Below are 26,839 nucleotides of genomic sequence, written 5' to 3'. Positions count from 1 at the left end.
TCTCCCAAGCATGGAGTAGCCTCTTGCTAATCGTTTGAACTCGTGAAAAGAGACCGAGAGAGTGAATCAGTGAGTGAGTGAGTGAACACATCAGTCAATAAATAACTGAGTGGGCAACTGTCCTTGGAGAACGTCCCTAATCCTTAAAGGTCAGTTGCATTATTATCCCTTTCTAACAAACGAAGAGTTGGAACCTTGGGGAATTTGAGTGATTAAATATTCACACCACTATTATTGTCAAGAAATTGCTATGTACCAGACACTCAGCTAATACTTGGTACGTGAGATTTTTAAAGGGGCCCCTCTAAATCCCTTGAAATATAGTAAGATGGACTTAAATCTAGGTATCTAAGTTGTTTATTCTACAAGTTATAACAAACCCGAAGAACTACAGAATTAAACCAGGACTGTCTCAGGAAAACGGGAATATACTATCAACGTAGCTTTAATCCTAAAAGAATTTTCCAAAAAACTTCACATAGCATATTAGAATCTCCATGCTGATGTCAGCCTCCATGTTCCGGAGTGCCTCTAGGTAAGGAAGGAACTGAGTATATATTTTGGGCAAATGTAAAAAAGAATGACATCTCTAGGAAGCATTTGTTAGCAAAGCAGAATGAGTAATGATTTGGGGTAAAACTGAAAGAGAGATTTTAGCATATCAGAACCAGGAAGTTTGGGTTGAACACTGAGCACTGAGGATATAAATTAGTCCACCAGCAAATTTAATACTGGCTATTTTCCCATAAAGGCTCAACCGCAAAGAACCTCCTTTACTTCTTTACATTCTTCTCTCGTCCCTTTCCGCCTTGCAACTCTATTGATATAAACACACACACACCTCTATTTTTTTCATGCATGCAGTTTTTTCATCCTTCAGTTGCCTGTAGTTGTGCCACGAGCCCATGATCTTACCTTCTCTTCCCAAGGCAGTATCTAGTCTTTCTTGCCTCTGAGACCCAATCATCCCTCTCCCCTGAAAACAATGTAGAATCATCATTACCTATTACAATGTTAACGGGATTGAAAATATTTATGATAGTAACTTGTAAAATACCTGCTACTTCTAAGTTATCCCACAAAGCAATCAGTTTACCTGTATACCTTACCTAAACCTTTGCTTAAGATCCCAGTGAAGTATCTGAGGGTCTGTTTCTTTCCTATTCCTTAAAATTTCAAGGTTTCGGGTACTTTTATTTGCAGAATCCTTCCTCGAGGGACCTGCTCTCCCGACTTTGACCTTCACTCTACTTTCACAGTGGAATTCTGAAACTATGCCTCAGATCATCTTTTGGAAACATGACTGGAACTGGTCTGGGTTTGTTATCTTTTTGTTGGATTTGCATTCTCCCTCTATAAATTACTTATCTGTTAGTTGCAACTGACAGAAAATCAACCTAAACAGATTAAACAAAACAAAACAAAAACATACTGGCCATTGGGGTGAACAAGTTCAGGGTTAGGACTAGATTAAGGATCTCCGATGGTAGTATTAGGAACTGTAGTAGTAGGAACTCTATGTCCATATTTGTTCCATTCTCCTCTTCTTCTTCTTCTTCTTTTTTTTTTTTTTTAAAGATTTTATTTATTTATTTGACAGACAGAGATCACAAGTAGGAAGAGAGGCAGGCAGAAAGAGGAGGAATCAGGCTCCCTGATGCAGGGCTTGATCCCAGGACCCTAGGATCATGACCTGACCCGAAGGCAGAGGCTTTAACCCACTGAGCCACCCAGGCACCCCCATCCCCACCCTCTTCTCTTCCTTCTGTTGACTGCATTCTCAGGTATAAATGGTGTTAAGATGACTGCAGAACAATATGTTCAAATCCTCCCAGGTAGAAGAATCTCACAAAAGGAGATCCCTTTTCTGTTGGTTCCTCCAAAAGCCATGAGTTTCACTGTACTTTTGTTTGAGTTGTGTGTATACCAATCACTGAATCAATTTCTGTGGCCAGCAATATTTGGGTCTCTGATATACCCACACTGGTCACTTGCTCAGGCCTGAAGTTCCACCCATTAGCATGAGATGGGCATAGGAGATTGTGGGCCTTTATATGAAGGGACTAGTTAGCAGAAGGCATGCCTCTCACATTTTGAGGCTACTTCCTTCTCCCCCATCTTCTTACATTCCTGCCGTTCCCTGTGGATGGCTCCTCTCCTTTCCTTCTACCAAGCCACAGGGTCACACCCTCAAAGTCATTAATACTGAGCTTTATGGAGAACACAGTAGATAGAATAAAAAAAGTAAATTGCTCAGTTTAATCTCTTCCCATCACCCCTTTCTATAACACATACGAATAAGGCAGCAGCATGGAAAGAATTCTGCAAGATGTTCACAAGGCAATATGTTACAAAGTAGGCGCTCAATAAATATTCGTTGGTAGATTTTAAGTCCCACTAAAGCACTTTCTCAGAGCCCCTTTGGCCCAATTAATATCTCTACAAGAAAAGACAAATCCACAGAGCAATGCTGAAAAAAAAAAAAAAAGATTGATTTTGTATATAGCTTAGTCTATAATCTCCAAGATATATATTGCTTGGAGAGGTACTCGAGGTGGTTTGTCATTCCCATCTTGTCTCTTTAGCATCAATAAGGGATATGATGGAGAAAAGAACAGAATTTTCTACTAAATATTATAGCAACAAACACTGAGATTTACTAGAAAAACTAGGAATATCAATTTGTTTTCTATTTTTAAGACCCTTAGTCAAAGCAAGTTGGCTTTGTAAAGAATGAGAGGGTGTTTGTATTCCTTTTTTGTTTTTGTTTGATGGAGGAAGGCAGACATAAAAGAAAATACCTTTATTTTTATTTTGTTTTATTTTTTTTGCAGTTAGGAACGGAATGCCACACAAGGCAGGTGCATTTGAGTCTACCTGGAAGTGTGCCTACAGTTCAAGCCTACTGCATATTGACGGTATGACCTGAGTAGTTTATTTTTCCAGTATGAGTAGGAGTCTCAAATTTGTCAAATAGGAGGGGGAGGCAACCATAGCTGCCTGGGCACGATTATTATGAGGATCACATGCAAGGTACTTCTTTTTATTCTTACTTATAATAGGCTCACATAGTAATTAAAAACACAGGCTTGAGTGTTACATTTTCCTGATTGCAAGCCTCAGCTCCATCTCCTATTAGCTCTGTGACCTTTGGGAAATCACTTAAGACGTATGTAAAATATACTTCTATTTGTGAAAAAAAAAAAGTTACTGACATATATGCATGTGCAAGCTTAGGACATTTCTGAAAGGACTCACAAGAATCTGTCAAGAGTTATAGCTTCTAGCGAGGGGGACTAAAAAAAAAAAAAAGATGTCAAAAATGTGAAGAAATGAATTTAAAACTATTTATAACTAAACCAAATAACAGCAGCAATAAAGAGACAACGGAGTGGAAACTTGATAACTATTCCTTACGAAACATGCAAGGCTATTTTCTTATGTCTTTTGTCTCCTAGAAGGGGAGTCAGACAGGATTAGGTTTTGTTCTGCCTCTACTATGACTTGCTATGACCTGGGCTAATTTACATATCTTCTCTGTTTCTCCATTTCTTTTTTTTTTTTTTTTTTTTCTTTTTTAAAGATTTTATTTATTTATTTGAGAGAGAGACAGTGAGAGAGAACATGAGCGAGGAGAAGGTCAGAGGGAGAAGCAGACTCCCCATGGAGCTGGGAGCCCGATGTGGGACTCGATCCCGGGACTCCAGGATCATGACCTGAGCCGAAGGCAGTCGTCCAACCAACTGAGCCACCCAGGCGCCCTGTTTCTCCATTTCTTGATGTAAAAATGGTAATAATACCTATATCCTGAGATCACTTTATAGAGTCAAAGAGGAAATCCTTATAAAATTTTAGTACAAGGACTAATGAACGTGGATATTACTTCACTGTTTACACACCTACCATTGTAATCAAGAGGTCAAGGTCATACACTGATGGCACAACCAGGAATACCAGCTACATCCTCTCCCTTGCTTCGCTGCACAGGAAGTCCTGAGCTTCTCGGCCATTTACTCCAGAAAGCATAAGGAGAGCTGTTCCTAAGAAACATCTGCTGCCAACTGTCTCCACAGAGTCTGAGGGAAGTTTCTGTCTCAGACTGGAATTTTCTGAGCTATTTAACACTCAGTGACTAGTTAGTGGAAAAGTGGTCAATAGGTTCATTTTGAGAAGCTCCTTTTAGAAGGGCTCCCGCAAGAAAGCAATTTTTCTTTGGCCACGGATACTGTCAAAACCTTCCAGAAACTCATGTGGCAGAAGCTGCATAAGGCACTCATGTCTGCTGAGTGGATGTGAACATGAAACACTGTGGAACATGTACTTTTTCCCTCCAGAATGGTGTTCCTTGCCTTTCTGCGATTGTTTCTCCTTTCCTCTCACTTCCCATTGTGCCATGTGGGAGGAAGAACAGTAAAACAGTGACATCTTTAGTCACCCTGGTTAAACACCACTTCCCTTCTCTATGTGTCAGAATAATCCCAGGCAGAGGTAGCAAATGTGGTTACCGAAAAGCACAAAGCAAATGTTCCTCTATTTTTAAAACACTGTGACCGTAAGAGTAGTTATTGTCATCGATGGCCTTGGGGCAAATTTGCCCTGGAAGCAAATAATTTTAAAAAGGCCGAAACAACAAATGTAAAAAATACTACTTTGAGTAGGGGAAAACAAAACCCAACAACACAAAAAAACCAACCACCAAACATTTACTGATGACAGAAGTTACTGTTCACAGTAAAGTCTGCAATATGGAATTTGAATTGGACTTCAAACTCTGTTCTTGTGACCTTGTGATGATTAATAACCACGAAAAGACCTTTGTTTTGTAACCATTTAAAATGAACAAGTTCTTTCCCAAGAGGGACTTTGTTTTCCATAATAGAATGTCCGTGGGGAAAAAAAAGAATATCTCTGAATCTGCTCAGTTTTAGGATCTCCTGTCTCAACCTCTGCTTTGGTGGAAGTACAAGCAGGCTTAGGAATCAGAAAACTGAATGTTTGGGTCTTAACACTGAGGATTATGGGCTATAACAACTCTGCTGAGCTCTCTGAATCGGGTTTTTAATACCCAGTAAACTAAACAAATAATTAAAGGAGGAAGAGGAGGATGTATATATACATCATATATAACTATCTATACATCTACAATTATCTCTCTCTCTAACCATATCCACAAACACACATACATCTAACACACACACACACTGGGTGATGCCTATAGACATTGGAAGGTCATTTTACCTTGCTGAGTAGTCACTGACTGACTCCACTGCTAACGCTACCCAGAAATACCCTCACAGACACACCTAGAAATAATGTTTAACCTGGCTACACAATGGCCAGTGAAGTTGACATGAAATTAACTATCACGAATGGGATATTGAAGCAGTGGCAATTAAAGGCTGATCCCCATTTGCTTCTAGTAATTTCCAAAGCAATCCTTGGATGGCCTCTGAGGAAAACAGGCCATAAATTAATGACACTGATCCCCTTATGTTCAATCCTTTTTGGACTAAGTTGAAAAGTAGTCTGCCTTCAGAAATACCCATATCCCAATCCCCAGATCCTATAAATGTTATCTTAACTTTAAAAGGGGAATCTTTGGGGCCTCTCTGGGTGGCTCAGTGGGTTAAGCCTCTGCCTTCAGCTCAGGTCATGATCCCAGGGGATCAAGCCCCGCATCGGGCTCTCTGCCCAGCAAGGAGCCTGCTTCCTCCTCTCTCTCTCTCTCTGCCTGCCTCTCCGCCTACTTGTGATCTGTCAAATGAATAAATAAAATCTTTTTAAAAAAGTAAAATAAAAGGGGAATCTTTGCAGATGTGATTAAATTAAGGATCTTGAAGGGAAATTAAATGATCATGCAGGCCTTACATGTTATCAAAAAGTATTCTTATAAGATAGAAGCAGAGGGAGATCCCATAGACTGAAGAGGAGAGGACACGAACACAGAGAAAAGGGAATGTAAACCCAGAGGCATATGTTGGAATGAGGTGCCCACAAGTCAGTTTAGCTGGAGGAAGTAAGGGACAGAGAAGTGCTGCCAGGGAAAGTACAGCTCTGATGACACCCTGATTCTGGCCCAGTGATGTTGATTTTGGATTTCGACCCACAAAACCCGTCACAGAACAAATTCATTGGGGTTTTTAGCACTAAGCCTGTGGTAATTTGTTACAGCAGCCACAGGAAACCAATACACCTTTATTTTGCATTTTGGAAATAAAGGTCAATTGAAGAATGGAAAACCCCCCTGAAGTCACTTAGTGATGGAACTGCAACTGGATTCTAAGTCCAGGGAACTTTCCACTTCACTGCCCTGAGATTTATTTTCTATTTTATTCTATTGCCATTGCCCAAATCCCAATTGCCATAACTTTCCCTTGGACTTGGTCCCTAATGTGTCTGTTTCCATCCTGATTGACCACTCCCCATTACCTCCTTAAAAACTACCTCTTCTCCTTTCAACATTTTGAGGATAAGAAGTCACTTTTCATTTGCTAAGAGACCATGTGTGTAACATTCAAATACTTGGAGGAACCTGACAGGTAAGGTTAATGAGGCAAATGAATAGATAAAGAACTAGAGAAGTCATTTTCTGTCTAACGCAGTAAATTCTTAACCTGGGTGGTTAGTAAAATCACCTGGGAGTCTTTCAGTAGGCCAGATCCCAGACTAAGTAAATCAAGTCTTTGGGGATGAGATCTAGGGATAAGCATTTTTGAGATCTCAGTAGCTAATTCCAACGCACAGCCTGGAATCACGTATCTAAAGAGAGAGACTCCTCCTCAGTCTCAGCAGATAACTGGAGAAACGCAGGTCAAACCTAATTTCTCCAGACATTCTAAGATTTCTAAAGAAACAGAAATTTCTGTATTGCATGTGAAATCTCCAGATTTTTAAACACCAACAAAGGCATTTGCTGATTATAATGGGCTGTTTGTGTTGCCCCCTAGAATTCATATATTGAAATCCTAAACCTCAAAGTGATGACACTAGGAACAAAACTTTTGGAAGTCACTTAGGTACTGAAGATGATGCCCTCATAAATGACGTACGTCCTTATAAAAGAAAGCTCAGAGAGGTTTCTAACTTCCTTTCCAACATAGGAAGATACAAAGAGAAAAAGAAGTTGGAGTCTACAAAGCAGAAGATGCCTCTCATCCAGAACTGACCATGTGACACCCTGATCTTAGATTTCTAATCTCCCAGACTTTAAGAAATTCATTTCTGTTACTAATAGGCCAATCAGTCTATGGGGCTTTGTTACAGGAGATCTAACTGATGAGGACACTGGTGAAACAAATATGTCAGTGGATCAGATGCAGCCTATGTGCCTCATTTTGCAACCACTGAAATACATTGGCTTGGTTTTGTCTATTCAGTATCTTCTTTTTACTAAAAGGTCGTACATATTTTTTTTTCTGTGATGAACTCAGAAAAGCAATCAACATTTGATTAAAAGCAAGTTTCCAAAACACAGAAATCAATATATTTTCTATCCAAAAAGAAATCCATATGAGTAAAGGTATTAAGCTATTTGGTAATTGCACTCCAATAAATTTTACCATAAATGAACATTTTAAGTATTTATAATATTTAGGGAAATACATTTTTAAATCCTTAGTCTAGATGAAATACAGAAGTTATGATTACCACTCTTTTCTGTACCAATTGTTAAAAATTAATGGCATTTTTGGAAGGCTACCTTGTCAGAAGACTGAATAAATATTTTTGAAGGGGCATTCCTTTTGACATGAACTTATTTTTCAGATCATCTTGATTGAAATAACTATCCAATATTGTTTCAAGATACTAAGTCAATAAAGTCAAGAAAACCAAGAGCTGCCTGTATCATATTTTAAGTCTAGAAGTCCCAACACAGATATATGGATGGAACTGGGTACATGTGGCATTTGGCCAATAATTTTGCTTTTAGAATTTTCTCTTCAGCATAATTTTAGCAAATGAAAAGAGACAAAGAGAAACACTCCCCCTAGAAAGATCAAACTCCAATACTTAATTCAACATAAGTGACATATAGGTTTTAAAGATTTTTAGTATCTACATTTCTGATATAAATGAGTATCTTATTTGTTTAACTAGATTCATTCATTTGCAATTCTGAATGTTGCCAGAGAGAAAGACTCAAATCATACTATTTTAAATACATTAAAATAAAAGGCAGAGTTACTCATTACAATAGTTTCTCTGTATTGTTGTTGGCTTATTTTAAGAATAACTAAGTGACTTTAGAAGTAATTTTAAAGAACAATTTTCCCATTAGGAATTTAATAAGACATTATGAATGACACATATTAACTACTCAATAGACATTTGATGAAAATATGATTGGCAAAGTAAAACTCTTGAGATTCCCCAAAATAATGCAGTCATTCCAAAATTTTATATGAGACTATCCTCTCAGAATTGTGTTGTGGTTCTTCCTTAAAAAATACTTTGGTCAAAAAAAAAAATACTTTTGTCTTCTACCTTCTCTGAATATTTGGACAACCATTACTTTCTAAATTATGGTAGTCTTATTATTTTCGATGTCCATCAGAAAACAGACAACAGAATATGCTTTACTAACCAGAAAGGGATTTATCACATTAAAAAAAAACTGGCTTAAAGAATTTTGGCAGGTGACTAAAAATAAGGATTCCTAATTGAATCTCCAGTAATGACTTCCAAAGCAACAATGGAAGTCTACAATTCTATAGAAGAATGAGGCTACAATTCTATAATTTGGAATCATAAGTTCAATTTCCAGTGTGGGGGAGGGGAGAGTTCCCTACCCCAGCAAACAATGCTCTGAATGCTAACTGGCTGTCCTACAATTCAACTCAATTCTGACAGTTTACCTGGAGATAGCATCGGATTTTATAGGTAAAGGGCTCAGTCCCAGAAGACCAGCTCCCATTCCCACTTCAGATATCAATTGCACACCCTGGTTATTACTGGTGCTTCTCACTTACCAGCTACAAACTGGAGATTCCAATAACACCCTTCAACTCAGGATGCCAATCACAAGTCCAAGTTTTTACCTGTGTCTATGTCTGACTAGTGACATCTTGGAGGTCCCCACGACCCATTCCTTGGGTTTGATTAATTTGCCAGAATGGCTCAGAGAATGCAGAGAAACATTTCACTTACTAGATTACTAGTTTATTACAAAGGATATAACTCAGGAACTGCCAGAGGGAAGAGATGCATAGGGCAGGTGTGGGGAAAAGCCACAGAACTTATATCTCTAGGCACACCACTCTTCCCAAATCTCCACGTGTTGGCCAACCCATAAACTGTTCCAAATCCTGTCCTGCTGGATCCTTAAGGAAATTTCATTACAGAGTCATGACTGATTAAACTATTTGTCATTGGCCATTAGTGCAACCTCCAGTGCTTCTCAGGTTTGCAAGTTTTAACCCTCCAAACACATAGTCAATTCCACTGACAACCAGCTAGCATCCTTAAGTGTGGTCCAAAAGTCACCTCATTAACATAACAAAAGACACACTGATCACTCTACACTTGCACTGTTCCAGGGTTTTTGGGAGTTAAGGGCCAGGAACCACAGACATGAAGACCAAATGCATATGAGAAATGACACCAAACTTATATTTTACTTATAAAGCATTATATCATGGGCTATTGACCCTGACAAAATCAGGAAGCTTCAAACTCAGAAAGTTATCTGCTAAATTTCTTGTTCCAAACCCAATTCAGGCTCATTTGATTGGCAGAACTAAATACAGTCACACCCCTATCTGCCAGGGACTCTGGGAAATGCAGTTTTTAACTTTTCTACCTCTGCACGCTTGAAGAGGGATGGAATGCAATTTAAGAAGCTGGCTTTCAGTGACTACCTTTCTGCAGGAAAAGATATTAAATATGCTTGTATAGCCTTTTCTACAATTGAGTCTAGAAAGAAAACAGGAATTTTAAATGCATTCAGAGGTTATCTTTTCATCATAGAAATCCTTTGGTACAAAAAGAAAGTGGACTTTAACCAGATTAGCATATACAATGGAAAAAAAAGAGAAGGAATGGGTATTAAGCTCCTGTAATATATAGGCTTTACAGAATTCATCTTATTTAATTCTTATAACATTCCTCTGAGATGGTAGCAGCTACTCCATTGGAGAAATGAGAAAGCCGAAAACTGAGGCTCAGACAAGTATCACAACCTCTCAATATTCAAAACACTGTTTAATGTCAAAATCCCTACTTCTTCCATTTTATGACATCTCAGACCTCTTGCTACTTGGGGACCTTGGCTCACCTATTTTGGTAAAGTTATGGAAGCCCTGTGTTTGACACCCTGACGTTTTACTTCACTCTTGTCACAATAGCTCGAAAGCATGAACCTAATGTGCCTGTGGTACATAACCTGCTCTTTGGCCAAGTCACTGAACAAAATCAGTGAGGGCAGAGATGTATGCATACTGCAAATTCCTACAAGAGAATCTTCAGGAAGATCATTTTCCCATAAACTCATTTGGCTTATTGTGGAAATACTCATAGTTGAAAAACGGAACTGAAAAAGACAAGAGCTAAAGTGGAGACACATGAAAGCCCAGGTGAGAAAAGACTTGCCCGAGAGATGTGGAAAGTAGAAAGTGTAGAGAAGAGTGCAAACGTGTCTGTTATGACGTGTGAAAATAAGGGAAGCCTCATTTAAAGCAGAGTCTGGAAAGCCTGAAGGGGGCGCTCTGACACACACACACCACTCCTTGCTGCCTGCGTAACCAACTGGAAGAAGACAGACAAGAATTACTTCCACGAGGGATGGCGTTTTTCACATAGGAATTGTAACTCCTGACATTAAGAAAGGGAAGGAAGATTCCTTCCTACCCCAGCAACAACACAGTAACCACCACTTGCAGCCAAGGTAGCCTCAAACTCTTGTTCTTCTCTGATAAACTTTTGTTCAATACAACCCTCCCCAGTTTCCTCCTAAAAATCTGTAAAAGTTGACCTTCCCTTTGTCGCTTCAGACGTGCCTGTGGCCCGCCGTAGTTTGCTCATCTGGAATTGTGATTCCTCTGCTATTTCCAAATAAGCTCATTTTTTAACTGAAATAAAATTGCTCTTTGCTCTCTTTAAAATTAATAGGAGTATCCTTCATCTGAGCCACAATTTCATGCTTATATCTGTGTGTGACTGATTTATAAGTGTAGGTTAGGGGACACAGAGGCCCACTTAGAGGACCACTAAAGTAGAAAGACCTTTGGGCATACGGAACAGTGTGGGCTCCAACATATTGGAGTTGAGAGATGATTCCACAGTAAAATTAGTTAAGGAGATGCTACTCAATCCACTTGTTTTTCATAAGTTGTCATTCACATTCCCCAGGATTTCTTAGACCCTTTGAAAGGGAAATGCTTATGTAAACTTAAGAAAGTTTTCTTCAGATCTGTGGACCAGGTGTGTGTGTGTGTGTGTGTGCGCGCGCGCGCGCTCGTGCACACACTGTGATGTATTTGATTCTGTATCTATACCTGTGTAATACTCATTCACAATCTACATGTATTATGAAGCACATATAGTACACAATTTTGACCTGACCACACCTTCAACCCCATTGACTAACAGACAAAATTAGATATGGTAGATGGAAGTGCCTTACAGAGGAAATAGTGCAGAAAATATGCAGCGGCAAAAATTTCAGCCCAGCTAAAGCCAGGTAAAAAACAATCATATACTTCCAATCAGAAAATAAAATTTCAGTATTCTTTGAAAGAGACATAATTGTCAAGATTCTTCTACTCCAGACTTAAACCCTCAATGAAAGTATTTACTTAGACTGAGACCTTCTAAATTTAAAAAGGCTTAGTAATCAGCAACTTTTAAAATGCATGTTCTACATTCTGAATAAACTTGGAAGGTAACTTGGTGGAAAATGATCAGTACCAGAAGGAAACTCTAAACTGGGGGAATCTACAACATAATATTTGTGAATTTGTGAAGCAGACATCATCATGTGTTTGATCAGGTTTCACTTAATAGTGGTAAATATATGTGTAAACAATACATCGATCAGATATTTGCAACTGAACAAATAAAATTGTAGTATCTTAAATACCTTTAAAATGCACCACATTTTACCAGTAAAAAAAGCACTTGATTCTTATGAAACAATTATCAGAGGGTGAAATTATAGGAAGTGGGTTATTTCAAACTGTTAACTTAGGGATTTTCTTTTTCCTTTTCTGTCTATTTCAGTGCACAGTTTAGACTTTCTTACTTTTAATTCCTGATACGTATTTTTTTGGCAATGGTTGTTCATACCCCCTTCCACATGTTCTCTCTTACTATTTTCCCCTCCCATTGCACAAAATAGCTGCACGTATCTCTCTGCCTCCGTCCTCAGTTCATCTCAGTGTTTTGGGAGATAAGATTAGAGGCCTTGATCCCCCTGCTGTTAGAACAAGACCTCAATCTCTCCCTGTCTCTATGTAATCAGGTCCCTATTTTAGCTGCCACAAAGCTGTCAACAAAAGAAAATGAGCTATCCCCCATCAAGGGGTTAAATTGGATTTCACAGTGTGCAAAGGCTCTTCTGAGCAAAATTCCACCTGCACCCTCCGTCAGGCAAATTACTTCTGACTTTTAATTTATTTCTCTAGGAAATGGAAAGGTATGGCATAACCAAAGTCAACAGGGAATAAAGTACAAGGTGTAATCAGGTGCTCACCAATCGCAAGCTCCCTTCCCTGTCAGCTTTAATAGGTTCTCAGAACACACAATTTATAGAATGCATGATGTGTCCTCTGTGTTCTGAGTTTTATTTTGGACTTGTCTTGTTAAAGGCCCCAATAAGTGACAACTGACGTTTGCCTGATGCAAAGGGGCTTAGAAGACGTGTATAGCGTACACTGAGGTTAGGTCTGAGAGATTGGAAAATAAGATCAGTAATTGAACTGGACTCCTGGCTTCCTTGTGTAATGCCTAATCTGAGAGGAAATCTGATTCAGGTGATGGCAGTATTTGTTTTTCAGGATTATGATTATCAAGGATAGGGGAACCTGTTGAAAAACCAGGGAAATACATTTTTAGATGAGGTTACTGTTTTGTGACTAAATCAATTTAGCAGTAAATCATTAAATCATTTAAATGATACAGTCTAACACAGTCTCTTTTCTATAATTTAACTGAATATGAGGGTATTTCTGTGATTTAATTTCACAAAACCAATTTTAAGGGATGGAGGAGATTTATATAAATTCATAACCTCAAGTACACATCGCTATGGGGAAAATAGGAAACACTTTTGTCTCAGAGATTAAAAGTAAAAAAAAAAAATGTTTTTAAGATACAAATTTAATAAGTGTGCAGGAAATGCCCCTTCAATGAAGTAAAAAAGGGATAATAATGGAAAATTTCATTTTCATTATATGAGTCAGAGATTTATTGGTAGATTTTTCTTTTATGATATTATTGAACATTTAATTCAAGCTAGCTTTGAAATGAATTTTATATACAGGCAAATCTCAGAGTTATTGTGGGTTCAGTTCCACAATAAAGCAAATACCACAATAAAGTGAGTCAACTGAATTTTTTGGTTTCCCAGTGCATATATAAGCTGTTTACACCTACTGTAGTCTATTAAGTGTGCAATAGCATGTCTAAAAAATGTGCATACCTTAATTAAAAAATACTTTATTGCTAAAAAAAAACCCTGCTAGCCGCCATCTGAGCTTTCAGAGAGTTGCAATCATTTTGCTTGTAGAGGGCCCCGTCCTGATGTCGCCACCAGCAGCTGCAGCTTCACTTTGCATTTTTCATGTTATATAGACGGCTTCTCTCCTTAAACCTCGTAAACCAACCTCTGCTAGCTCCCAACTTTTCTTCTGCAGGTGCCTGGCCTGTTCAGCTGTCGCAGAATTGAAGAGAGTCAGGTCTTTGCTCTGGAGGAGGCTCTGGCTAAAGGGGATGTTGTGGCTGGTTTGACCTTCTATCCAGGGCATAAGAATGTTCTCCATATCAGCAATAAGTCTGTTTTTAGCTTTCTCATCCTCCATGTGTTCACTGGGGTAACACTTTTAATTTCTTTCTAGAACTTTTCCTTTGCCTTCACAGCTTGGCTACTTGGCACAAGAGGCCTTAGATTTCAGCCAGTCTTGGCTTCTCACATGCCTTCTTCATGCAGCTTAATCATTTCGAGCTTTTGATTCCGCCTGGATATTTATAGGCCACTGTAGGTTATTATTTTTTTTTAAGATTTTTTAAAAATTTTATTTATTTGACAGAGATCACAAGCAGGCAGAGAGAGAGGGGGAAGCAGGCCCCCTGCTGAGCAGGGAGCCCGATGTGGGGCTCAATACCAGGACCCTGCGATCATGACCTGAGCCGAAGGCAGAGGCTTTAACCCACTGAGCCACCCAGGCGCCCTGAGGCCACTGTAGGTTATTAATTGGTCTAATGTCATTACTGTGTCTCAGGAAATAGGGAGGCCTAAGCAGATGGAGAGACAGGGAATGGCCAGTCAGTGGAGCAGTCAGAACACACACGCTGGTTGATTAATTCCCCATCTTACACAGGCATAGTTCATGGTGCCCCTAAACAATTACAACGGTCACATCTAAGATCACTGAGCACAGATCACCATAACAAATATAATAATAGCAATAATGAAAAAGTTAGAAATACTTCAAGAGTCACCAAAATGTAACACAGAGACTTGAAGTGAGCAAACGCTGTTGGGAAAATGGCACAACAGAGGGTGCCTGGGTGGCTCAGTGGGTTAAGCCGCTGCCTTCGGCTCAGGTCATGATCTCAGGGTCCTGGGATCGAGTCCCGCATCGGGCTCTCTGCTCAGCAGGGAGCCTGCTTCCTCCTCTCTCTCTCTCTGCCTGCCTCTCTACCTACTTGTGATTTCTCTCTGTCAAATAAATAAATAAAGTCTTTAAAAAAAAAAAAAAAGAAAAAGAAAATGGCACAACAGATCTGGGGGACACTAGGTTGCCACAAAGCTTCAATCTGGGGAAAAAAAAAAAGCATAGTATCTGTGCATTTCAATAAAGCAAAGAGCAGTAAAACAAGGTGTGTCTATTCCCCAAGAGTTCAGTTCCCCTTCTGTTGTAAACAATTAGTGATTTTCATATTTCTTTTAAGCAAATTCAGAAAAATGAACTTGATGATATTCATTTGGTAAAGAATTAGAAGGTTTTGGGGCAGGAATAATTTTTTCAAGCTATGTATACATAGTTGGGCTGACCCATTATGATCTGCTCTGAAATACTTTTTTCATCCATTTAATGGTTTCACTGGTCATTTAAAAACCTTGTCGAACCAACTCTATGGATTTCAGGAGAACGTGGGTTTAGGGTAAGGGTCTGGGAGTATCATAAAAATGATATCCGTTATAAATGAAGACTTTGATAGGATTGCTGAAACCACACATCATTATGTGATGGACCAGTACTGTTAATATGTATTTTAAGCGGTGGGGCTCTTTTCATAATGAGAACCTATAATAACCACTCCAAGGAGGATGCAAGAATTGCATTGATCTTGTCCATTACTAAAGCCAACAAATTCCCATGTGACTTAATCCATTTTGGATAGGATTTTATCTCATTTGCAAACAATAACAACAAAAACTCTAAACGATTTCATCTACTGTTTTCATAATGTAGAATAGGAGATATATTCTCTATTGCTGCTGCTTCTCTTCTTTGCCTGTTTCCTGGTCTTAGAAACTGCCACCAGTTCTTAGATTTCTTGCCAAGATGCTCCACTTTGTGTCTTTTGACTTGGCCTCCCAAGACGGAGTGATTGAGGCCTGAGGCTAATACTGGATTCAATGATAGTAAAATGTCTCCACTCAGGTTAGTCACATCCATATTCTTTTAATCTACATAGGGTAATACAAGTTAGGACACCCTGCAAGTAACAAGTGATAAAGATGTTCTGGCCATAAAATTTATAACCAGCCACCTGACACATTTTTCCTATCTCACATTAACAAATGACTAAACCACAAAAAAGAAAGCATAATGTCTCAACATTGGAGTATATATAACCCATAGGGCTCTCTCTCCCTTATTCCCCTGAATTATGTACAAAAAATAAATGAGCAAAAATAAGTGAACAACTATGAACATTTAAAAAATTAGTTGTTGGGGAGCCTGGGTGGCTCAGTGGGTTAAGCCTCTGCCTTCGGCTCAGGTCAAGATCTTGGGGTCCTGGGATCAAGACCTGCATGGGGCTCTCTGCTCAGCGGGGAGCCTGCTTCCCCCCCTCCCCCCGCCTGCCTCTCTGTTGTGTACTTGTGATCTCTCTCTGTGTCAAATAAATAAATAAAATCTTTAAAAAAAATAAAATTAGTTGTTAGCAGAAGTAAATTTAAACATTGATGATATCAGAATAGAAAGAATACTGTCTGTGAACAAACCCCCGCTCATCTTCCTCTTTCTTTCCCAACGACTGTATAAACGTTTGCTTTTCCCTTTAAGTTCCTGCTGTTCTTTGTACAATGATCTAGCTCTATTTTCCACCAAGTTTATAGATAAGCCTTTTCACTTTAAATCTGTTCATCTTGTTTGTGATCCAGATGACAGAAAGCAATTGCACTAAATCCTTAACTTAAGTCTGTTTGCATACAAATGGCGCCTTCCGGGCCTGATTTACATTACCCAAGCAGGTTTTTTCCGGGAAATTCACTTTCCAGGAGACTTGCATGTGGGTGTCAATTTTCATCAAGGGTGAATCCATTAGTCTCCTTCATTTCCTGATTACTCAAGGCTTTACCAAGTAGAGGGGATTTAACTTCCTTGAAAGATAAGCAATCCATCCATTTTTCTAGATATGGTGAATTTTCTCTCTGGACCTAGCCAGACAATCACAAATCCCAGTACCTTGGCCATAATCTTTTAGCCTCTGATGGAATTGCTTCTCCTGAGCTGGGTTTTGCTGTTCCACAGATTTGCAGTAAAGGACCTTGTGAGAGTCAGTCTTAGGGAAACGTAGCCCTTAGCCGTACTGAGGCCTGAGGAAATTTGTCAACAATGTGTCTTCCATGAAAGAGTCTCCAACCAGTGTCCAGGACACACCAGTGAACTTGGATGTATACCAAGATAATGGGTTCACTCAGTCTTCGGGGACATATGGTAAAGCCCCAGGACTCATCCCCTCTGGCTAAGAGCAACCTCATCCATTTATCACCTTAAAAATGTGTACCTTAAAAATGTGACATTTTCCTTTTGCTGCATTGATAGGAAAAAAGGTTGGGAACCCTGCTATTAGAGCCTCATTCATAACAAGTACATCAGTAAATTTGCTAAATAACTTGTATTTCTTTTGTGTCATGTAGGATTTAAATTTTGTAATTAGACTTGTTGGTTCCCATTAGATCCTTGGAATTTCAGAGCTAAATTTAACACTGACAACCCCAGCTCTGGTTGCTGTAGAGAGCCTTAAAGAAATGATTTGAAGTTTGACTTTAAACCTACCTTTGTTTCATGCCTTTATATTTATTTTGCTTTCACTACAAGTTTATCTTATTCTTATGTGTCCACTTAAGACAAAGAAACTGTGGAGACCCTACAGGGGGGGAAAAAAAAAGCTGTTTTTTCCTTTGCTGCTTGTCTGACTTCCATATTGCCAGGACCTGCACCTCCAACCCACTCTAAACATGCCTTTGTAATGTAAATAGCATAAGTCCTCCTTGTAAGGGACAATAGATAACCTGTAAGGAATGGTTGGTCAGGGTCCTCATAAACATTCTCCAAGACCATGACACCAAGACCCCTGACTTCAGGGAATGAGTGACTTATGAAAGACACCTGGACCTTGTCCTTGTTCTGACCAGTTCCTGGACACTCCAGAGGACACGAGCTGCAGACCCCAAGCAAAGAGGAGACTCATGCTCTTTTCCTTCCTGCATTTCCAGGGCGGGTCCATCCATGTCTCTCTCATTCTCTCCCTCTCTTTCTTTCTCTCTCTTTCTCTCTCTCTCTCTCATGTATGTATGTGTGTGTGTGTGTGTGTGTGTGTGTGTATCCATCTTAAGTAAACTCTGCTTTAACCTACTGCTGGCTCCTGATTTCCATCCCTTCCTTACAAAGCCAAGGACCCTCTTGGCAGATCCTGTGGGATCCCCTCTGGGTCCCTGGACGCAGCCTGCCTGCATCACCTTGTGGGTATATGCTTGTGCATTTTCCTTTTCTTTTGTTTTGCTCTGTGGTGTGTCATCATGAATCTGGTTGGGAACATATGAGACATGGAAATGATATGATATACAAAAATATAACGGGACCTATATGTATATGATAATTAATGACTTATGAAACAAAATAGTCTCAATTTCATCTCAGATCAATTTAATACGTGGTAAAATTCTAAATCTCACCTTTTACACAGAGGCAGTGGGACTGTGTAGAAGCAGTGGAAATAGTGTTTCTAAGAATAAAACTAAAAAACATGCAAAAAAGTAAACCGGACTTTCTTAACAGAAGAACAAGTTTAGGTAATCTACTTAAATTTAAACAACATCGCTGCTGAGAGAGAACAGTAAAGCAGAGGGGTAAGAAAAGCGCTTACGGGTTCCAAATTCCACAGCTCCCTTTGGGAACACAATTACTAATTTCACAACATGAATGGGGAGGGAGATGCATTTGTTGAGGGAAAATGATGCATCAGGAACTTTATTTGACTGTCATTCCCTTCATTTCTAATAATCCTGTGAAGTATTATTACTCACATTTTACAAATAAATCAGTGGAGACTCATAGAGTTTCAGTATCTTGTGCAGGAAAACAGCATACAAGGAGCCTGGCCAGGATCAAACCCCAGTGATTATCTGCCACCCGGGGGCAGTGTAATTTCCTCGATTAGCAGTTGTCTCTAATAAATCCATGACCAATCTTAGAAGACTTGAGACTTAAATCTTTGTGGATGCCAGTTATGAGCACAGTGGGCCACTTCTGTCTAGACAAGATAAGTATGCCAATAGTCCAGCATGACTATAGCTAAATTTGATCCTGAATCTTAAACCAGACAGAGGAATGGAACAGCAATACAAAGCCAAGGATGATAGAGAAAAGGGAACATGAATGTAAGTGGAAGTCACACACCCTGCTTCCCAACAGGGTATGGATGCCCAGATACTATTCTGAAACTCTGGTAGGATGTTCTGACAATAATTACTGGTCATTGCACATGGTGTTCTCTCTCTGGGATGCTTTCACCTTACTTCCATCTTACTGGCCATGTAACTAGTCTACCTACTATTTTCCTATACTTAATCATTCAGCCATTGCTTTCTGAAAACCTCCAGTCTGCTAACTCCAGAGCTGTGAAGCTAGGTGGTCAACTACATCCTATACACTCAGAATTGGGCAATGTGTGGTTTTCACGGTCAGAATTTTTATAATTTTGTGGGAAAATACATTTATTTGGGTTTATTTGCTTAACATCAATGTGTCTTACACATACTTGTTTATAGCTCTTAACCAAGAGAGGCAATTATGGGTGTATATTTTCGTTTCTGCTTTATTATTATTATTAAGTTGTATTAGCTTTTAAAAATCATTTTATTTATTTTCAGCTAGAAAGCGAGCAGGGATGGGGACCAGAGGGAGAGGGAAAGAACCCCAAGCAGACTCCTCACTGCGCATAGAGCCCAACGTGGGGCTTGATGCCATCCCCTGTGATCATGGCCAGAGCTGAAATAAAGAGTCAGACGCTTAACTAACTGAGCCATTCAGGCTCCCCATTTCTATTTTTTTAAATGAGAGTTTCTGACTTGGATAATGTTAGCTCCTGGGGACTCAGTGATGTGCAAGACACAAACTCAGCCCTTGAAATATTTAGAGATATTCAGTTCTTAGGTAGTCGATGCAGGTTAACAGAATAAATGAAGGGATGAACATCTGGGATTTACCAACTTGATACTCCGGAGAAGTTAAAGAAGGAAACATTCAGACAACGATGGAATGACCTAGCACACTAATTATTTGATGCAAATAAAAAGAAAGGCATCTAAGTCTTCATATGCACAGTTATACAGAACTGAAGCTAACTATAGATGGTGCACAAAGGGTAGAAGTTCTGTTCAGAAGGTGCAGCAGAACCTCTCCCGTGAATGGGACACATCGACAGAAGCAGGGCATGGGGATCAATCCCTTTACCATTTTAATGTACACAGTGATTGGGAGCCATGGTAGTTTCCTTGAGAAACTAGTGGACAGACTGCACAGTTATTCTGTGCAGACATAAAGACTGGCTTGTGAATGGGCTAGCACATCAGGAGAAGGCTGAGAAAGTGCATCCACCTCTAGGTCTCCGTGTAGCCTGAGGATAATGGCGAGAACACGTCCTGAAATGCAGGTTACCAGGCCCAGCCCAGCGATTCAGCTTTATGAGATCTGCTGTGTGGACTCGGAATCTACCTATTCCAGGAGTGTTTTCCTAGATTTCTACACAAGCGCTCTGCAGCCCCAGTTGTGGGAAGCATTCCTGCGCGCAGGCAGGATCTGTCCGGGAGGCGTGACTGGACTGACAGATGTGAGGGGACTCTTGAAGTATGTCGCTAAGAAAAATGTAGATTTCCAAAGAACGTTTTCCCTTTACAGTCTTGAGAAAGAGCTGCGAAGCTGGTTCTGTGCAGGGCTAATGAAGGCTGTGCTTTATATTAAAGGCGCCCTGCTGTGGAGCTGTCCACTTCAGCACTAGCCTCGGCTTTCAAGTGTTAATGATCACGAGCTCCTCCTTCCCCAGAGGGATGAGACACGCTCCTCTGTCCTAGGGGCTCAGGCACTTGGCTCTGATGTGAGTCTAACATTCTGGGACTCAGATGGTAGACTGACTTTTTTGGATTTGACTTTTTCAAAATCACTCTCTCACCTCACCTGTTTACTGCATGTAATCCAGAGCTCAGGGTCTCAATCAATCTCCACAGGAACGTCTTTCTTTTCTTTCTTTTTTTTGAATCTGTGAGAACACTCGGGGTATGAAGAATAATAGAAACACATGGGGTCAGGAGGACCCGGGTTCAAATGGAGGTTGGCCAATTACTAGGTGTTTAATATTTGCTGCTTAATACACACTAGTTTCTTCATCTGTGACACGAGGACAATAAACCTGCCATGGTGGGGGTAATTCATCCAATCTACAACTATATATTGAATAACAATTAGGGGCTGAGCATGCTATAGGAGGTGGGTGTAGGCTGATGAATAAAGCTAGGGTATCAGCCTTTTGGAATTTCGGGAACTTGTGGGAAAAGACAAGCAGTGTAGATATAAACATCCAGAAGCCCAATTACAAACTGTGATAACTTTCTGTGGAGCAACTTTCTGTGAACAATAATAAAGATTAAAGGGGAAGATGGGGATACTTCAGTAGAACGGCAGTGCCTCCCTGGGCCAGTAATCTAGAGGAGCATATACAAGCAAGCAAAGAGCTGGAAAGAGTATATCAAATAGAAAAAAATAATAACAAGTTCCTGAGTTAGGAAGAACTTCACCCACAAGAGGCCGGTGACACTGGGGAAAAGCAACATGAGATCAAATTTGAAGAAGTGAATATGGACCAAATCACGCATGCCCCAAGTAGCCAGTCACAAGAATTTCGATTTTATTCTATATATAATGGGAAATTATTGAGAAAGAAAGATATGTTCCAATTATGAGAATTACATATGATATGACAACTTCTGGTGCATAATAGGTAGTCTATAAATAGCGGTTCTTTGGAATTCGTGATTCACAGTATAACTAAGCTCTCAGTTCCATAACATGACAGAATAACAGAATTTTATTGGTTATGGAGTTCATCAAATTACTGAGTATCTCATAAATTGAATGACCCGATCTGCCTAAAAACCAAGATCTTGAACCTGCAGATTGAGAACAATATTTCCTGTAAGTGGTGAAGATGGTTCAAGTGCCAAATTTCCCCAAATGGGGTAGGAAAATGAGTGCTTAATAAACCCTGAGAGACATAAAATTTTTTTTGAACAAAAAGACTTATAGACGCTATCGGTCTGCAGTCCATAAGGAACAGAAACTTCCTCAAAACCTATTCTGTTGATCTATGGTAGATATTTTTAACCTAATGTGTGTGAATGAAGAAGGCATGATTCAGAGTAGTTAGGCAACTTTTCCAATTACATCCAGTTAGTGAAGGAGGGATCTGGGAAGACTGTACCAACATGACAGTTTCCCAGATTTATCACTGTCAATTCCTAGACTGCAGACTTCCTGTAGTTCTCTTTTGAAATATTAAGTCACATAACTGGTAGAAAGAAGAGTGGGTCCATTAGGTCATGACACGTCAAGTTACCAACTATTGACAGCAAATAAAGAGATTACAAAAAAGGAATTTAATACAGGAGGCAAGAAAACCTAAACTTTCATTGGACTATGAACCAAATCACATGCATTTGAATAGCTACAAAAGCTACACATGATTAAACATTAGTAAATCCATGCCAATTAGAAACTGAATCTCGTGTCATATGACCCTTGGAAATAGAATGGCATGACACTACAAAGATCCTCTTCAAAGAACACTTAAACCAGCCCCTTAGGTTAGTTCATCTGTCTGGATTTAGCAAACCTATTTTAATTTATCATCATAACAAGTCACAAAAATGATGCTGGTAACCATTCTCTGCTAATACATAGTGAAATGAAATTTGGAGGTATATAGTATGAATAACAGTGTTAAGATAAGTGAGTGAGAGGAAAAGAACAATTGTTCTTTTAATCAGAAATACTGGTTCTGCCACATAAATAGTTTGGGTCCTTGGTCACCTCAACACCAGCCAGTGTCCATTTCTACCTGTCCTCCCTCAATTAGGTCATGTAGATAATACCTTCATAAAGTAATGAATGTGAAAACACTTTTGTGTTTTCTTTTTTTTTTTAAGATTTTAAAGATTTTTTAAAATTATTTATTTAAAGAGAGTGTGAATGTGAGTGGGGGGAGGGGCAGAGGGAGAAAGGGAGAGAAGCAGACTCGCTGCTAAGTTCAGAGCCCATCTCAGGCTGCATCTCAATCTCATGACCCTGAGGGTCATGCATGACCGGCGCCAAAATCAAGAGTCAGACACTCAACCAACAGAGCCCCCCAGGTACCCCTAAAGATTTTATTTTTAATAAACTCTACACCGAGCGTGGGGCTCAAACTCACAACTCCGAGATCAAGAGTCGCATGCTCCACCGACAGAGCTGGCCTGCCAAACCGGAAATCCTCCTGAAACACCATGATAGGGCTTATTGCCACACTGTACGGATCTACCTCACTTTTTTTTTTTTTTTAAGATTTTATTTATTTATTTGACAGAGAGAGATCACAAGTAGGCAGAGAGGCAGGCAGAGAGAGGGGGAGAAGCAGGCTCCCCGCTGAACAGAGAGCCCGATGTGAGGCTCGATCCCAGGATCCTGGGATCATGACCTGAGCTGAAGGCAGAGGCTTTAATCCACTGAGCCACCCAGGCACCCCTCTACCTCACTTTTTAAAAACAATTCACTTAAGGGGGATACGAAAAGTTATATAAAATATAAATGTTGGCAATGAATTAAGTAGACAGAATTATACATTCCCTCATGAAATCATCAACCTTTTTAAAATGAGGTGCAAACTGTTGTTATCATCATCATCATCCCCTGACACCTTTTCTTTTCTTTTCCTTTCCAAATGCGGTATCAGAGATGTGTTTCTTTGTGAAAGCCAGCAGGTGGCTCTCTGGGGTACAGCTGTCAAAAAAAAAAAAAAAAAAAAAAAAAGGCCCAACTCCCAACTCCCGTACATGGTACTACTGAAAACAGACACCTGAAAGCTCAAATAAAACCACTGTTAACACCATGGCTCTGCCCATCTCTGCCCCACCTTAGTACGCCAATTTTCATGCTGAAAATGTTAAATTTTTGTTCAAAAGAGCCCTTAACTAGCTAGTAAGAAGTTTTCACCATCCTAACAGCTTCGCACAGGGAAGTTGTTAGTTTTCCCCTCCCCGGAGTGAGCAGTATCCACTAGAACAAGCAAATGACAAGCAAGTCAAACCAAGAAAACAGGTGTGGATAACTTGAAAGTGGTCTAAAAGGGCAGACTTTGTGTTTCCAGAGGACCAGTATCAATATGTTAAATGACACATAAAATGACACATTTAATATTGGTTTATTTCTACTCAATATTATCCATATTACATTCTTTCCATAAAACCAACCCCCCCCAAAGTCACCTTGAGTCAAACTGTACTGAAGACATTCAAATACATTTGAATTTGGTAAGCATCTAGTCTTATGTCATGGATTAGGATGTGACTTCTGATAAGTAATCACTATTCTCAGGTTTCATAGATATTTCATGCTGTATTTACTATTCAGTTGAATACATTATACTCAGAATCAAGTTTGTAGTTTACAAGATATTAATCTAGGAGAATAAATTATGACTTTGTATCAAGGATCTCCGAATTTGAAGCACAAACTGCTGTTTTGGTAAAAGTTGCCAGAAAACCTTTCTTATTTAGCTTTTTAACATAACTAGACAAAGCAGGTTATCTCCAGTCACAGGTTTGTTTTTGCCAAAGGAGTTCACTCAGAGTTTACCATAAACACAGTTTATTAGGAATGAAACTGTACTATTTGGAGAGTTACTCAAGGCTGGTAACTGAATGAATTAATAATTCTCATGGCTTTAAAGTTAATTCTTACTTGAGGCTCCACAATCATACATATTTTAATATCAAAAGCTAGAAGGTGAATATTTAAAAAAAATGTTCTTTTTAAAAAAAAAGTAAGAATTAACTTTAAAGCCATGAGAAGCCTGGATTTTTTTTTTAATTTTTAAATTTTTATTTATTTGACAGACAGAGATCACAGTAGGCAGAGAGGCAGGCAGAGAGAAGAAGCAGGCTCCCTGGTGAGCAGAGAGCCCGATGCGGGGCTCGATTCCAGGGCCCTGAGATCATGACCTGAGCCAAAGGCAGAGGCTTTAACCCACTGAGCCACCCAGGCGCCCCATAAACTATCAAGTACCTATATTCTTCTTCTTCTTCTTCTTTTTTTTTTTTTAATTTTACCTATTTATTTAACAGAGAGATACACAGAGAGAGAAGGAACACAAGCAGGGGGAGTGGGAGAGGGAGAAGCAGCCTTCCCGCTGAGCAGGGAGCCAGCCTGGATTTTAAGATAGGACCCCTTTAAAAAAAAAAAAAAAAAAAAGAAAAGAAAGGAAAAATAAGGACTCGGGATTCCCATCTATTTGTGAAACCTGGAGTTAATGTTATAGTTACAGATAAGCTGTATTTTCAAGATCTATAACCACGCTATTAAAATAGAAAGGCAGTTTCCTTCCCCACCCATCCATCAGCCCCTTTGCTCAGAACTGTTTTACAATGTCATATAACAAACTATTACCCATTCATTTCCTCTCTATCAAGGTAGCTAAGTGTTATATAATACATGTCTGTAAACTCAGTCTTAATTGAAGCCAACAGCCTATTTCCCGCTCACATTATCGATGAAAAAAATTAAGAGAATATAAGAGCAAGCTTCCCCTCTTTCAGTTAAAAGAGAATAGCAGCCCCCCTCTTATCCGTGGGAGAGCCGTTCCAAGACCCCCAGTGGATGCCTGAAACTGAGGATCGTTTCAAAACCCTGTATATACTGTGTTTCCCTTCACATTCATACCTGTGATAAAGTTCAATTACAAAGTTGACACAGTAAGAGATTAACAGTAACTAATGATAAAAGAGAACATTGTAACATACCAGAATAAAAGGCATGTGAATGTGGTGTCTCTCTCTCTCAAACGATCTTATGGTACTGTACTCTCCGGATGATGTGAGGTGATAAAATGCCTACGTGATGAGACGGAGTGAGGGGAAGGGTGCACACATTGCGACATAACATTGGGCTCCTAGTGACCTGACAACTCGTCAGAAAGAGGAACCTCTGCTTCCCAACTGCCGCTGACTTCGCACGTCATCGAAACAGCAGATAAGGCTGTATACGGGTCAAATTTGTTATGCACCAAGACCCAGAAGATTGGGATATATGACCAGATTTCTCCCCACCCTGATTCTACCCCCCTCACATGCACCTGTCTCTTTTCTGAAATTTCAGTTTCCCCACCTTGCCTTGAGGGATCTCAGCTCCTCCTCTCCATTGTAGTTATCACTTGCTCATCTACCTGAAATCTAGAATGTAAACACATCAAAATTAACTGTGAGAAAGGGAATGCTTATCTGAGCCTGACAGGTTCCTCCAATTTCCTTGCACTATTCCACTGCTCCACATTATGCGCCATTTTTCACGTTTACATAGAGACTACTGTCAGTCTGTCCGCTCCCTCCTGCTGTTGGTTGTCGATCTGTGGCTGCCTTCCCACTGTGCTAAATCATTCAGCTCCTCTTCAAGCAACACCTCTCATTGATCACTCCAGAGGGGCTGCTTCTGAAAATGTTGATTCAACTCAGTAGGGAAGATGGGCTGGTGCAGTTGGAGGAGGAGGACTGGCAGAAACTCTGGAAAACAACACACCTCCTAGTTTCCCTTGGAATAAAAAGCAATCACACCCCCTCCCCTGCCTCTTCAGCAAACTTCTGCCAAGTTGGCAGATGATTCCAACTCGAAGGAAAGAAGGACAAGTACAAAACCAGCTGAATGGCTTCACAGGAAACAACTGTTCATTTCTGCCCTTGCACTCCCTGCCTACCCCCAAGAGACTCTCAAAGCCAGCTGCCTTCAGAGTTATGATCTGCTTGGATTCTAAACCTGGAGAATTGAGATTAATGAAAAGTACTTTTGCCACTAAAAATACCTTTCCCAAAGCAGTGATTTCCTAACCCACAACTGTTTAGAATGGCATCGTTTAACAATGTTTATAAGTC

Source organism: Mustela nigripes, chromosome 17, assembly GCF_022355385.1.
Source record: "Mustela nigripes isolate SB6536 chromosome 17, MUSNIG.SB6536, whole genome shotgun sequence".
Lineage (NCBI taxonomy): Eukaryota > Metazoa > Chordata > Mammalia > Carnivora > Mustelidae > Mustela > Mustela nigripes.
Note: the sequence above shows the minus strand (reverse complement) of the source record.